General features: G+C 39.6%; 1 pseudogene; it reads right to left on the bottom strand.

Moving 5' to 3' along the window:
• Nucleotides 1-1,763: 1,763 nt before the first annotated feature.
• LOC136707135 (zinc finger protein 850-like) lies at nucleotides 1,764-14,409 on the bottom strand (annotated as a pseudogene).
• Nucleotides 14,410-14,896: the final 487 nt, after the last annotated feature.

The following is a 14,896-nucleotide window of genomic DNA, read 5'->3' as shown; positions in this document are numbered from 1 at the left end:
CATTTTCACTGGATTGATGCGATAATATTTAACAAATGCTAATTTAACTGCAGAGGATCCCAGACTAAAATTCACTCTTCTAACACCCTCAGCTGTTTAATAATCCCAATGCCACCAAAACTCCAGCTCACAGTTCATATATGTATATACACAGGAGTATATATATAACTATATATATATATATATATACAGTCATGTGAAACAATTACTACACCCTATGAAAGCATATTTAGACATGTGGATATTTACATTTTAACAATACTGTGGGATCCAGGTAATATGACTAAACAACTAAAAATTAAGAAAGGCCTTTTTACAATTTTATGTAAAATTTAATATTAAAATAATTAAATTTCTGGTGAGGCATAAATTAAGACACCCCTACATATTGTCCCACATCAGGTTTCACATGATCAGAACATTGTTACCCAGCATTCTGAATGAGGCTTGCTCTATTTAAACCTCAGAAAATTAGTTTGGTGTGTCCCTGACTGTTGAAGTGAGAACTATGGTGAGCTCCAAAGAGCGGTCTGAGGCAATCAGAAAGAAGATTGTTGCTACTTATGAGTCTGGTAAAGGATTTAAAAAAAGATCTCAAAAGAATTTGACATCAGCCATTCCACCATCTGGAAAATTGTTTACAAATGGAGGTCATTCAAAACAACTGCGACCATGCCCAGGTCTGGCCATCCAACCAAGTTCACCCCCAGAGCAGAGCATAAGATGCTAAAAGAAGACATGAAAAATCCTAAAATTTCATCACAGGACCTACAGCAGGCTCGTGGGACTGTCGATGTGAAAGTGCATGACTCAACTATCAGAAAGAGATTACACAAGTTTAATTTTCATGGGAGGAGGAAATTTTGCTTTCTAAGAAAAACACTAAGGCCAGACGGAAGTTTGCCAGAGAGAACGCAGACAAAGGTCATGAATTCTGGAATAATGTTCTTTGGACAGACGAGTCTAAAACTGAATTATTTGGACACCAGAACAGAAGCATGGACGGGGAAGTGTCATGGTTTGGGGATGCTTTGCTGCAGGACCTGGCAAGCTCACCATCATAGAATCCACCATGAATTCTGCTGTGTATCAGAGGGTGCCTGAGGAACATGTGAAACCATTATTTTCCTCCATTATAATACACATTTTTGTTTATATAAAACAATGTTAAAATGAAGTAAAGCAATGTTCATTTTTGTTGTTTTAATTGCAATTAAATCACTTTCTTTTCCAGAAATAAACATGATTGGACATTGATATGTAAACATTTCTTAAAGAGCTGACTATTAAATGGGGTGTCCAAATTTTTATACATATATACACGAGGTCCTCGGGTTACGTCAGTCCCGGGTTACGATGTTTCATGGTTACGACACATCTCCCATTTACTGTATGAAGCCTTGTTTCGACTTAAGTTGTTTTGCATCGCAAACGTTGTAACGCGAACTTCGTGTTTGGTGTGCGCGGGGGAAGAATACACGGTCACATGGCACAGGACTGAGATGGACGGCGTCACCTCAGTCGCATTGTATGCCATTTTAGCTTGCTGCTATGTCGTTCTCTCTCTCTTTCTCACAGTATGTTATTTACGTACAGTATGCACTTATGTTTCGACTTACATCGAAAATCGGTTTACAACGCGACGTAGGAACGGATCAACGTCGTAAGTCGAGGACTCCCTGCGTGTATGTGTGTATAAATATATATATATATATATATATATAAATATATAACATTTGGACACTTTTTTTTTAAAAGTTTGTTACTTATTTATAAGAAACCTATTCAATAGCTTGTGTTAAATTGCATTCTTTGCCCATTTCTGCTGAAATACCCAAAGAGGTCTGGAAGAAAAGAACTTAATTCAGATACAAGTTAAACTTTCACTTCAGTCCCAGATAAACACAAATAAGTCTCTCATTAAGATCCTGATGTTCTTGTTTGAATTTCTTTCATTGTAATAAGGGAGGGGGTAGCTGTCCATTCTTTAACTGCTAAGAACCAGGGTTCCAAGAATCTGGAAGGGAACCGGTTCAAGGACCAGAGGTCTTTTGGTGGGAAAGTGCTACCAATCAAAAGTGTATGAGGTTTCATTCCCTTCTGTTACCAAAAAATAATAATAATCTGATAAGCAAATAAAATACACTATGATTTAAAAGGTTCGACACTGAGTGTACATGACCTGAGGAGTTAAATGAGTATGTGGATGCACTGGTGATCTTAAAGTTACTGCCTGCTGATAAAAATATCCCCACACACTGAACACTGGGTTTCTGTTCGGTGTGAACTCATGTATTTGGCGACAAATTAGTCGATCAAAATCTTTCCCACACCAGTCAAAATAGTAATGGTTTCTCCCCAGGGTGTAATTGTTAGTGTTATGTCAGAACATTCTGTTGCATAAAAACCCAATCCACACTCTGAACAAGAATCCTGTTTCCTCCCTGTGTGAACACACTGTTGTATTCAGACACAACTCTGATGAAAACCACAACCACAGACTGAACACGGATATGGTTTCTCTCCTGTGTGAACAGACTGATAATACTGAAGAGAAGACTGTTGAGTAAAACACTCCTCTGACTCTGAGCAGATGTGGTTTCTCCTCTGGGTAAACGCGCTGGTGAGTTTGAAGATGACACAATTTTGTCAAATTTAGTTCACACACGGATATTGTTTCTCTCCTGTGTGAATGTACTGGTGATGTTTAAAAGAACGCTGTTGCGTAAAACTCCTCCCACAGTCTAAACACCGATACGGTTTCTCTCCTGTGTGAATGTGCTGATGTACTTTGAGATCACGCAGTTCTTTAAAACCCTTCGAACACACAGTGCAAATATAAGGCTTCTCTCCTGTGTGAACGCGCTGGTGCTGTCTGAGAGAAGACTGCTGAGTAAAACGGTTCCCACACTCTGAGCACTGATACGGTTTCTCTCCTGTGTGAATGCGCTGGTGATTTTTAAGAGAACTCCGTTCATTAAAACGCTTCCCACACTCTGAACACTGATACGGTTTCTCTCCTGTGTGAATGTGCTGATGTTCGTGGAGAATACGCAGTTCTTTAAAACCCTTTGAACACACTGAGCAGATATAAGGCTTCTCTCCTGTGTGAATGCGCTGGTGACTTTGGAGATGACATGGTTTTGTAAAACTAAGTCCACACTCCGAGCACGGATATGGTTTTTCTCCCGTGTGAATGTACTGGTGCTGTTTGAGAGAACTCTGTTGCGTAAAACACTTCCCACACTCTGAACACTGATATGGTTTTTCGCCAGTGTGGATGCGCTGATGTACTTGGAGATTACCCAGTGTCTTAAAACTCTTCTCACACTCCGAGCAGACATACGGTTTCTCTCCTGTGTGAATGCGACCGTGAGTTTGGAGATGACACTGTTTGGTAAAACTTAGTCCACACTCTGAGCACTGATACGGTTTCTCTCCAGTGTGAACGCGCTGGTGACCTTGGAGATTACTTTGATAAGTAAAACACTTCCCACACTCTGAACACTCATACGGTTTCTCCCCGGTGTGAATTTGCTGGTGTTTGTTCAGAGAACTGAGCTGATTAAAACTCTTCCCACACTCTGAACAGGAAAACGGTTTCTCTCCTGTATGGATGCGCTGGTGTTGACTGAGAGAACTGCAATCAACAAAATTCTTCCCACACTCAGTACAGGAATACAGTTTCTCTCCTGAGTGGATGCGCTGGTGTCTTTGGAGAGAACTGTGAATATAAAAACTCTTTTTACAATCAGAGCATTCAAAAGTTTTCCTCTTTTCTTTACTTTTCTGTGTTTCTCTGCTATATGTGTTGGTGTGGAGAGGCTGCGAGGATGTTTCTTGAGAACTGGAGCTGCCACCCTCTGTATCCTCACATTCAGTCTCTTCTGACTTCAACATTATATTCCTCCTGTACAGATGAGGTCTCTCAGAATTGTCTAAAACATTAAATCAGTGGATAAGTTGGAACAAGTTTTTTCATTTCTAAAAGAGAAAAGGAAGGAAGGGTATGGTGTTAATATCATACTCAACATAACATGTCATTTTCTTCTAATTTAAGATCACAAAGTCATCCATTTTGAAAACTAAACTATCCCAGACAGAATCTGAAGCAGAAGTACGGTCCTGCCCCAGCCCCAGCCCCATTTGATGTGATGTGTTTTAGATCCTAGCTGAACCATTGTTATCAGTGTGTGAATGTAAACAAATCATCTACAGTAATCCCTCACCTCTTCACGGTTCATCTTCTGCAGATTCACTACTTCACAGGGTTTTTTCAAGGGGGCTTATGACCGCTATATCACGGATACTGAGGAAAAATCCAGGAAAACCATGAAAGATGAATAGCCAAAAGTATTTTTAAATTATTATTTACATGTATTAGACTGGGGCTGTAGGTGACAAAACATATCATTTACAAGTGTTTCTTACGTACAGTACGTGTGTTGGTTCATGTCCACATCTGAGTGAAATTTACTGACGCTAAATCACAGCTTAGGGATGACTCTATTAAAGAAACTGGTAGGATATCACATGTAGTTCCAGCTGAAAAACATTATAGAACGACTGTTTAATGTAAAGGGTGGATTGTTAACAGCAACAGGGAGGGGTTTAAAAGTCCAAATACTCGTTAAATACATAACAAAAATATCTTTCCTCTACTTCGCTGAAATTCGTTTTTCACGTGTGGTCTTGGAACGCATCCTCCGCGAAAAACGAGGGATCACTGTATTTATAAAAGTAAACATGGTGTACCACAAAGTTTGGTGTTAGGGCCAATACTACTCTTATAAATATTATACAGAGGAGATATTTGGGTTTAAGTTTAATCTCTCAGTCTCTCCAGGATCGAAAAATCTCACATCGTTGGATTTGTGACAAAACTCAGACAGAATTTGGGATGCTTATATTTTTGTGTTTCTGTCAAAGATATTTGTTCTCATTTAGATGTTAAAGAGATATAAGTGAGGAACACTGACCCATTTATCTGCCTCATAATTGCAAACATAACCTGAGCTCAAGGGTAATTAGAACTTTTAAGATGGAATACCTGTTTATTATCCAAACTGCACTCTCTATATGCTGGAGAGAGACATTACAAGAAATGTTAAGCCAAATCAGAGGAATAATTTAGGCAGGTAGTTTAAACTTTATTCTACGGGAATCAGAGCACTATCAGCAGTGTCAGTGGGATACCATTGTTTACCTTGTACACTGCTTGGGCTTGTTGTCTTTTACACACCGAAAAGTGTGTAAACAGGAGTGAAATAACATGTATACTGACTGTGCGTAAATAACCCGCATATTTTGTTACAACAGCAAAGAAATGAAACGGATGCTAGCGTGCTAACATACAGGTCTCAGCCCGTTAGCACACACTTCCCTCATTCTCCACCTTCTTCTTCAGAGAGAGAAGCTGTCCGCCCTCGTTTCTGTGAGAGAGAGAGTCACAGACACAGTGTAAACGGCGTGGAAAAGTCTTACACAGATCTTTACCTTCAGTAAAACACCTCCTGGTTTATCTCCAGCTCACAGCTCTCCTTCTGCTCCTCTCTCACACACAGCCCGCTCCACAACACCCGCCCCTCAGCCGCGATTGGCTGGAACCGCTTACACGCTGTGCTCTGATTGGCCCGTTCCCATAGAAACAGAAAGTCGCAGGTTTGTCAGTCATTGTACGACGGACTCCACGGTATTATAAATTATATATATATTATTTTGAAAATAAATCAGACTTCTGAGAATAAACTCATAATAATTCAAAGAATTATTATATTCAGAGAACGCCTGACAAAAAAAAAAGAATAATTCTGACAAAGTCGTATTAATTCTGAGGCAGATACAACCTTTTACAGTGTAACTGAGGAATGAAGTGTATTGAAATAACACAGGATCAGAATGTTAATAGTATGTCAGCGCTGAATCGATTCTGCTACAGTTTATTCAGAAGAGGGCGTGTAGTTTCACAGGACACAGAAGGATGATGTAAATGATAGATCCAGAGGGAGAGCAGCTCCACAAGGCTCCATGGGGTTACGGCCTATGGTCTCGTACAGTAAACTAAAGCCGTATGCATTGCTGTCAGAGGCTCCACTGATGGGGGTTAGTCGTCATGTCGTATGGATGGAAGTGTTTAATAAATAATAATGTTCACTTCACTTGATTGCTTCTTTCACAGCTCACTCTATGGTGCACAGACTGGCAGTCTATCTGAATACTATAGGAGATCATAATCCAAACATTCATTCATTATCTGTATCCCTTATCCAGTTCAGGGTCGCGGTGGGTCCAGAGCCTACCTGGAATCATTGGGCGCAAGGCGGGAGCACACCCTGGAGGGGGCGCCAGTCCTTCACAGGGCAACACAGACACACATTCACTCACACCTACGAACACTTTTGAGTCGCCAATACACCTGTGGGAGGAAACCGGAGTACCTGGAGGAAACCCACCACACTCCTCACAGACAGTCACCCGGAGGAAACCCACACAGACACAGGGAGAACACACCACACTCCTCACAGACAGTCACCCGGAGGAAACCCACACAGACACAGGGAGAACACACCACACTCCTCACAGACAGTCACCCGGAGGAAACCCACACAGACACAGGGAGAACACACCACACTCCTCACAGACAGTCACCCGGAGGAAACCCACACAGACACAGGGAGAACACACCACACTCCTCACAGACAGTCACCCGGAGGAAACCCACACAGACACAGGGAGAACACACCACACTCCTCACAGACAGTCACCTGGAGGAAAACCACACAGAGAGAACACACCACACTCCTCACAGACAGTCACCCGGAGGAAACCCACGCAGACACAGGGAGAACACACCACACTCCTCACAGACAGTCACCTGGAGGAAAACCACACAGACACAGAGAGAACACACCACACTCCTCACAGACAGTCACCCGGAGGAAACCCACGCAGACACAGAGAGAACACACCACACTCCTCACAGACAGTCACCCGGAGGAAACCCACGCAGACACAGGGAGAACACACCACACTCCTCACAGACAGTCACCTGGAGTGGGACTTGAACCCACAACCTACAGGCCCCTGGAGCTGTGACAGAGACGCTACCTGCTGCTCTACTGTGACACCTCCTTGAATAAAACAGCGTATATAATCAAAATTGTTATTTGTAGGCACCAATAGACTATTAGTAGTAGATCTGTTGCTGCTCAATTTGCGTTGGTCATCCTATAGTCCCACATTCGTGGAAAGAGCAACAGATGACCTTTAATTGTAGAACTACAAAGCTCTCCTGTATGAACAGTAATGCTAAGAGAATGAACAGAGTTAAGAAAATAGAGGTGGTTGTAATGTTCTGATATGACTGCGTATATACAAGTTTTACTTCTGAGTAATGTCTCTCTAGCTGAAGCTGGAACTGTTGAAAAATACGTATATGATGATGATGATGATGTTTATATTGTAGATATTTAGCTCACTGGTCAAAAAAGAACATATACTGTAGATCTGTTTTGATTGTATTAACGAGTTTGTTCTTTAAATACATGTTTGAATGGTATTAAGGACGTACACATATCAGGACAAGTCTTCACGTTATCCTGAAAGCGGTGGAGGCTGGAGAAATACATTCTAGGTGGCGCTGTTTTTGCCACACTGTTAATTTCAACAACAATCCCAACACAATTTCACACACAACCCAGGACAACAATGCTCTGTGAAAATCAGCTATTTTTAATTCATTTTTTAAATCAATCAGCAGAATAATAGTTATAATCATAAATTGCAGTTCTAATGTGTTCAGATATAAGCTACATTAAAGTCTGATTTATTAGCAAACACTAATAATATTAGGAATTTCTAGATTGCTGTATCTTACTGTATCTATATTGAAAAAAAACAACAAACAAACAAAAGAAAGCCCCCCCCCTCTCTCTCTCTGTATATGGATCTAAAATGAGCTCATTAACCTGTAGTTTCTCCTCCACAGTTCTCCTCTCAAGACAGGTTTTGTAGAACAGAGAGATCATGTTTAATCTGGACACTGCTGGAATCCTTTGATCAAAATAATCATACACTGCAAAAAAAACTAAATATCTAAGCAAGTAAAATTGACTTAAATCTAGTCTAAATATCTAGTATTCAACTTATTTCTAACTTTTTTATCATTTAAATCATTTATTTATTTATTAATAATTTTATCTACAGAAAGTGCCTTATTCCAGTGGCAAATCATTTTTGCTTCTTTTAAGCATCAAGTTATTTCTTGAATTAAGAAAAATATCTGCCAATGGAATAAAACACTTGCTGTAGATAAAATTACTTAAAACAGGTAAAAAGTTAGAAATAAGTTGAATAATCTTAATACATTCTTACAACAATTTCCAAATGAATAAAATCTAGTCTAAATGTCTAGTATAAGTCAAGTTTACTGGCTGAGATTCCGTTTATTTGCAGTGTAAGGTCTAAACCAATGACTGCCTTTGCTTGGGAGGACAGGCAAAGCGCCTGACAGGCAAAGAGGAATTTCAAGGAACCTCATTGGCTAAATATATGTTGCTGTATGCTTTTTTTTTCTCTCAGCAACGGTTTTTGTTTGGCTCTACTCCTGTCGTCCACCCTCTTCAGCAGAGCAGAGATGGAAACACTGCCCAGAAGCAAGGTCTAATAAAAAAGGAAGTTTCCTTTCCTCAATATATTTTATATTATACAAAATAAACGAGTGGTACATCAGCTAAATAAAATAACTGCAGGGTGAATTATTTTGAAACAGCTAGAAATGATCAAGTTACAGCTTAACCTTTCCAAACCTCTCACATCCTTTAGATTATTGAAGTGTGAAGATGGTCACAAGCCAGGGTGCTAACCCTAACCACAAGCTGAGTAGGAGGAATACATACAGAAACCCGTGATTAATCGACCATAAAGCTATTGGAAATCATCTGCAGGGGACCTGGAATAAAAATAAAATATTTGCAAACGAGACAGCGGTCTTGAACAAATGCAGTCATACCACTACTTCACAATACATCCCTGTAGAATATTTTCAGGATAAATATAAGAAATTACATGTCTTTAGCAAACCTATGGTTACCCCTCATCTCTGCAGCAAGACACAGTCCTTGTGCATGTTTAAAAAAAAAAAAGTAAATAAGCAAACATTCAAAACCTTGTGTTAATTTGAATTATTTACATTTGGGTCCCTCAGCAGAAATGAGTGAGTGATGTCAAGACGAAAACAAATTAAATCAGGTATAAATCCAATTTCCACTTGTCTTCAGATGAACGATTAAAACACTCACTAAGATCCTGATGGTCTTTTTTTAATTTCAGTTCAGTTTCTTCTCTCTGTGTTGAGGCAGAGATGGGTTTGAGTGTAACGTCAGATTTCTCTTAGCACTGCTTTAAATATTTCATTGGCGAGTTACTGTGAATTCTAATTTTGGGAGGAATTTTCAAATCCGTCTTTAATCTGAACTTGTATTTGTGTACGTCTCCGACTGCTGTCAATTATCTCTCGGTTCATGCAGTGTTCATCCAGGAAAACACTGTGTCAAGGGTCTCATGTCATTCTATTAACAACAATTCTTATAATATAAAGAAATAAAAGCACATGCCAACTTCTCAAGGCTCTACACTGAGTGAACATGACCACTGTGAGGTTTAGCACTCGTTACGATGTGGCTTCATTAGGGCACTGGTGACCATCGAGATGCTCCTGGCTGATGTAACGTTTCCCACACAACGAGCATTGATATATTTTCACTTCGGTGTGAACGTGCTGGTGTATTTGGAGACTGTTGAGGTCATCAAAACCCTTTGCACACTCTAAACAGTAATACGGTTTCTCTCCTGAGTGAATTCGCTGATGTACTTTGAGATTACGCAGTTCTTTAAAACCCTTCCCACACTCGGAGCAGACGTATGGTCTCTCCCCCGTGTGGACGCGCTGGTGCCTCTGAAGGTGACTCCGTTTTATATAACTTAATCCGCACACGGAGCACGGATACGGCCTCTCTTCTGTGTGAAGGTACTGGTGTTGTTTCAGTGAACTCTGTCTAATAAAGCTCTTCCCACACTCCAAGCACTGATGCGGTTTCTCTCCAGTGTGAATTTGTTGGTGGTTTTTCAGAGAACTCTGTTGAACAAAGCTCTTCCCGCACTCTGAACAGGAAAACGGTTTCTCTCCAGTGTGAATGCGCTGGTGCTGTGTGAGCGAGCTCTGGTGAGTAAAGCTCCTCCCACAGTCTGAGCACTGATACGGTTTCTCTCCTGTGTGAATGCGCAGGTGTTTATTGAGAGAGTTCTGCTGAGTAAAACAGTTCCCACACACAGAACACTGATAGGCTTTCTCCCCAGTGTGAATCTGCTGGTGGCTTATCAGAGACCGTTGCTGAAAAAAGCTCTTCCCACACTCTGAACAGGAAAACGGTTTCTCTCCCGTGTGAATGTGCTGGTGCTGTTTGAGAGAGCTCTGCTCACTGAAACTCTTCCCACACTCTAAGCACTGATACGGTTTCTCTCCTGTGTGAACGCGCTGGTGTTTAATAAGAGAGTTCGGTCTACTGAAGCTCTTCCCACACTCTGAGCACTGGTAAGGCTTCTCTTCTTTGTGAACAATGTAGTGTTGTCTGAGCGAACTCTGGTCACTGAAACACTTCCCACATTCTGAACAGGAATATGGTTTTTCTCCTGTGTGAACGCGCTGGTGTTTTTTCAGAGAATTTTTCAGATTAAAACTCTTCCCACACACTGTACAGGAAAACGGTTTCTCTCCCGTGTGGATGCGCCGATGTCTACTCAGATAACTGCCATCCAAAAAAGTCTTCCCACACTCCAAACACGAATGTAGTTTCTCTCCTGAGTGAGTGCGCTGGTGTTTTTGAAGGGACGAGTAACTGAAAAATGTCCTTCCGCAGTCAGAGCATATAACCATTTCCCGGTTGTCTCCGCTTGTCCCCATTTCTTCATCAGTGTTTGTCTGGAGAGACACAGAGGGTTCTTCTTGGCTGCTTGAGGTTTCGTACTCGATCTCATTTGACTTCTGCATTGTGATAAATTCCTCTTGAACTGGTGAGGTTTCTTGATGAATGTGTCGATTTAGAACGGTCTGGAACAAGACGGGAATGAAGTAAAAGGAGTTTTTTGTTTTCTAAAAGAGAAAATGAAGGAAGGATAAAATGTTAATGTCATATTAAAAACAAACTGGAATGTGGCAAAGGAATTGGATTAGTTTGCAACTTTGTGTTTTACACTACATTCAGCACAGTTTCAGACACGTGTTCCTCCAGGTTAAGATCACAGAACAAGTTCTGAAAACTACATTATCCCAGACATTATCTGAAGCGTAAGTATTGTCTCATTCCAGTTCGACATGCTGTGCTTTAGATCCTGTCTGAGCCATTGTCATCAGTTAGCGACTGATCTATTTAGAAAAGCAAAACTGGGTGGACCTGTTTGATAATTGGTCATCACGTGTGTTCGGCTGCTTGCAGACTGCCCCCATCACCGGCCATCTCTCGTTTTCAGACAATAATTGTGTTCTTCGACTTTTAGCCAAATCAGAGTAATGATTTAGGCCGATTTCTTGGGCTAAATTTGAACCAAATCAGACCGAACATACAAGGCCCAAATTTTAAACCTCTGTATTTTGTCAGCGCTCTAGCGGCCGGACTCCTGTTGGAGAAGCGCAGTAAACTAGACCCTTCACTGTTTACGGCAGAGTCATGTAGGTGAACTGATTTTAAAAGAAAAGCCAGCCTGTCGCTGACAGAAAATAAATGTGATTTTTACACTCATAAAATAAATTTTATAAAGAAAAAAGATAACTTCACATAAACAGTGCTGCTTTAACTCCTCGAAGAGGTTCAGATTTTGGTTTTACCATGATTCACTTATTTTATCACCACCCGCTTTTATATATGAAACGTTATGTTTATGTTCATGAGTTCCATTTACTTGTTTTGAGGGAAATGTGTGAGTTGCCAGCAGACGACATGAAACATGAGCATGTGCAAAAGTAAATAAACCACAGCTGCTTTGGTGAAGTCAACTAACAGACTTTAAAGGAGCGTTGTAAACGTATAAACAAACATTTTTTAAATGAATAAACATACCTTACTGAAAACTGTATTAAGTAATGAGGCACTGCAAACAACAGATTTGATATTCAGTAGATATGAATATGTCAAGAATTTCTGGTGTGTCATTTCAAAGTAAAAGCCCTTTAAGTAAACACCTTCCTAACATTTGTATTCTAAATTTTGATTGTTATTAAACAGATTTAGTTCGCACAGACGAATTTCACTGCAGACTGAGAGTACACCGACTGAATTTGTCAATCATTTAATGCATTTCAAAATAACAGTCCTTTAAATTACTTTTCACTTACATTCACTGTATTTTATTATTAAATGGAATCTGACATTTTCCACAACCCAGTTTTACTTCAGAATATTGCACTACCTAAAGGTGTCACTCAGGTAAAATGAAGATGTGTCATTATAAAATAACACTCTATTAGATGGTTATTTTCAGTTATATTCACTATATTTAGACTGTAATTTAAAACCATTTCCCTCTAGTTTGCTCATCTCATTGTGCCATTCGATTAATAAAGACATTCTGGTGTGTAATTTTAAAAATGCTCTTTAATTGATCCCAATTCTATTGTTTTTGCTCTAAGTTTAGATTTTTATTAAAAGAAATCCACCAGTTTCCACAGAGCTGTTTCGATTCATAAGGATAACGCATCTCTCAATGTCTCAGTTAATTCCAGTAAAAATTCTGATGCGTTTTAAAACCTAGGACCTTTTAATGACCGTATTTTTATACATTTCCATTTAATAACAGTCTAAGCACACAGCGAATATAACTGGAATATGATCATTTAAAAGGCTTTAATTCTGCCTGTACAAAGCAAATTGACTAGATATTGAGTTACACAATCAGGTGGTATAACATGGAGTGAAACGTGTGTACAGTCTGGAGGATTACTGTTAATAACAGAATTTCTAATGGAAATAATACAAAAGTGTTATTTAAAGGGCATTCATCTTGAAATGAGACACCACTATGTCCTGATATTAAAAGATTCACAAATAACGATAAAGTAATATCATACAGAAATAAAACCATTCCTGTACAAACTGATGCATTCCTTAATAAATATCTATTAATAAATTTCTTTAATAAATATTTCACATTGGGATTGAAATACAGAAATATGTTAACCATATTTCCAAGGGCCTTTATTTTGAAATCGGAAGAATGCTTTGATATTAAACAACTGACACATTCAGGTGGTGTACTATCATGCGTGAAATCATGTGTGAATTACACAATGACATCATCCTTTTCAATAACAATAAATTGTGATTGTGTATTAGATTATTTTCACAAATTCTCAGTGGATACCTGTTAATTTTCTCTCTGATGTGTTTTTCCTCTAATATTTATTTTGAAATGACACACTATAATGTCTTGATATATTCATCTGTCCACTGAATAACAAATCCTCTGTTTACAAAGCCTTGTTTTTTCTACATTCAACTTTCACAAATGTTTATTAATTTGTTAAAAAAAAACACCGATATTTTGTTAAGACATTGTGTATTAAATGATCCGGAGTTTTTTAAATAAAATGTATTTGATGAATATGAAACCGCGTTCATTTCCTGTCAGCTACTTTTATTTTGAAATCAGTTCGCTTACATGGCTTTACCGTAATGTTTCGTGTACGCAGTTCTTCAAAACCAGCGAGGGGCTCGTTTGGCCGAGCTTTTTCCAGTGGAGACTTGTTTGACCGCAGTTATTATTTGCGCTAAATAAAGTCCACTTCGGACCGACCGGATTTAGTCCAGAACAGTAAATATTCGTGCGACGGTCTAAGAGTGTACTCCGCTGACTTCAGTGGTGGGGTTCTGCGTTTTTAATACTCTTTCGCATCTGATTACATTAGTGCTAGCACCACAGCACAATGGCATGACTGAAACAAAACAATAGATCACAAATTGGAGGAACCGGACTTTACTACGATTTTAGCGCCCTGTCTCTCTAAAATCACGGTAATACGTGGTCTCTCTGTGTTTAGAGCCTCAGTAAACTATGAAAACCCCCACTCAGCTCTCAACATTATTAGCTTCCAGAGTCACAGCTAAAGCTAACATTAGCCTCCTGAGCTCAGTGTGGACACAGCTCCCTCATTCTCCACCTTCTTCTTCAGAGAGAGAAGCTGTCCGCCCTCGTTTCTGTGAGAGAGAGAGTCACAGACACAGTGTAAACGGCGTGGAAAAGTCTTACATAGATATTTACCGTCAGCAAAAACACCTCCTGGTTTATCTCCAGCTCACAGCTCTCCTTCTGCTCCTCTCTCACACACAGCCCGCTCCACAACACCCGCCCCTCAGCCGCGATTGGCTGGACCCGCTTACACGCTGCGCTCTGATTGGACAGTTCCCATAGAGACTAACGCTTAACGTCTCGAATATGCGGAATAACCCCAGTGCCACCAAAAACATTTATGCGTTTTCATAGAGTTAATATTATTAATGTTAATATTAAATATTAAGCTTGATATTATTCTTCAATATTAAGTAAACATTTATTTATAAAGCATTTCCCACTGAGGGCAGAGTGGGAGGTCCACTAGTGTTTTACACTGCCTTTTCTGAGCGGACCGCTGCTGATTAAACAGAGTTTTACACAAAATGACACATTTTAGCACTTTTCCATTCACAGAACAATTTATATATTTCTCCTTCATTAGGTTCTTTTTGTTATTCTTTATAAATAAGATCAGTAAATAATTTAAATCAGCACAGTGTCAACAGTTTTATCATTTAATCATTTTATATCAGTCTTACACTCAGTATTATATCTCTCAGAGCTGCTGGTAATA

The sequence above is a fragment of the Hoplias malabaricus genome, chromosome 9 (genome assembly GCF_029633855.1).
Source record: "Hoplias malabaricus isolate fHopMal1 chromosome 9, fHopMal1.hap1, whole genome shotgun sequence".
Lineage (NCBI taxonomy): Eukaryota > Metazoa > Chordata > Actinopteri > Characiformes > Erythrinidae > Hoplias > Hoplias malabaricus.
This window is presented reverse-complemented; position numbering and strand designations above follow the sequence as displayed.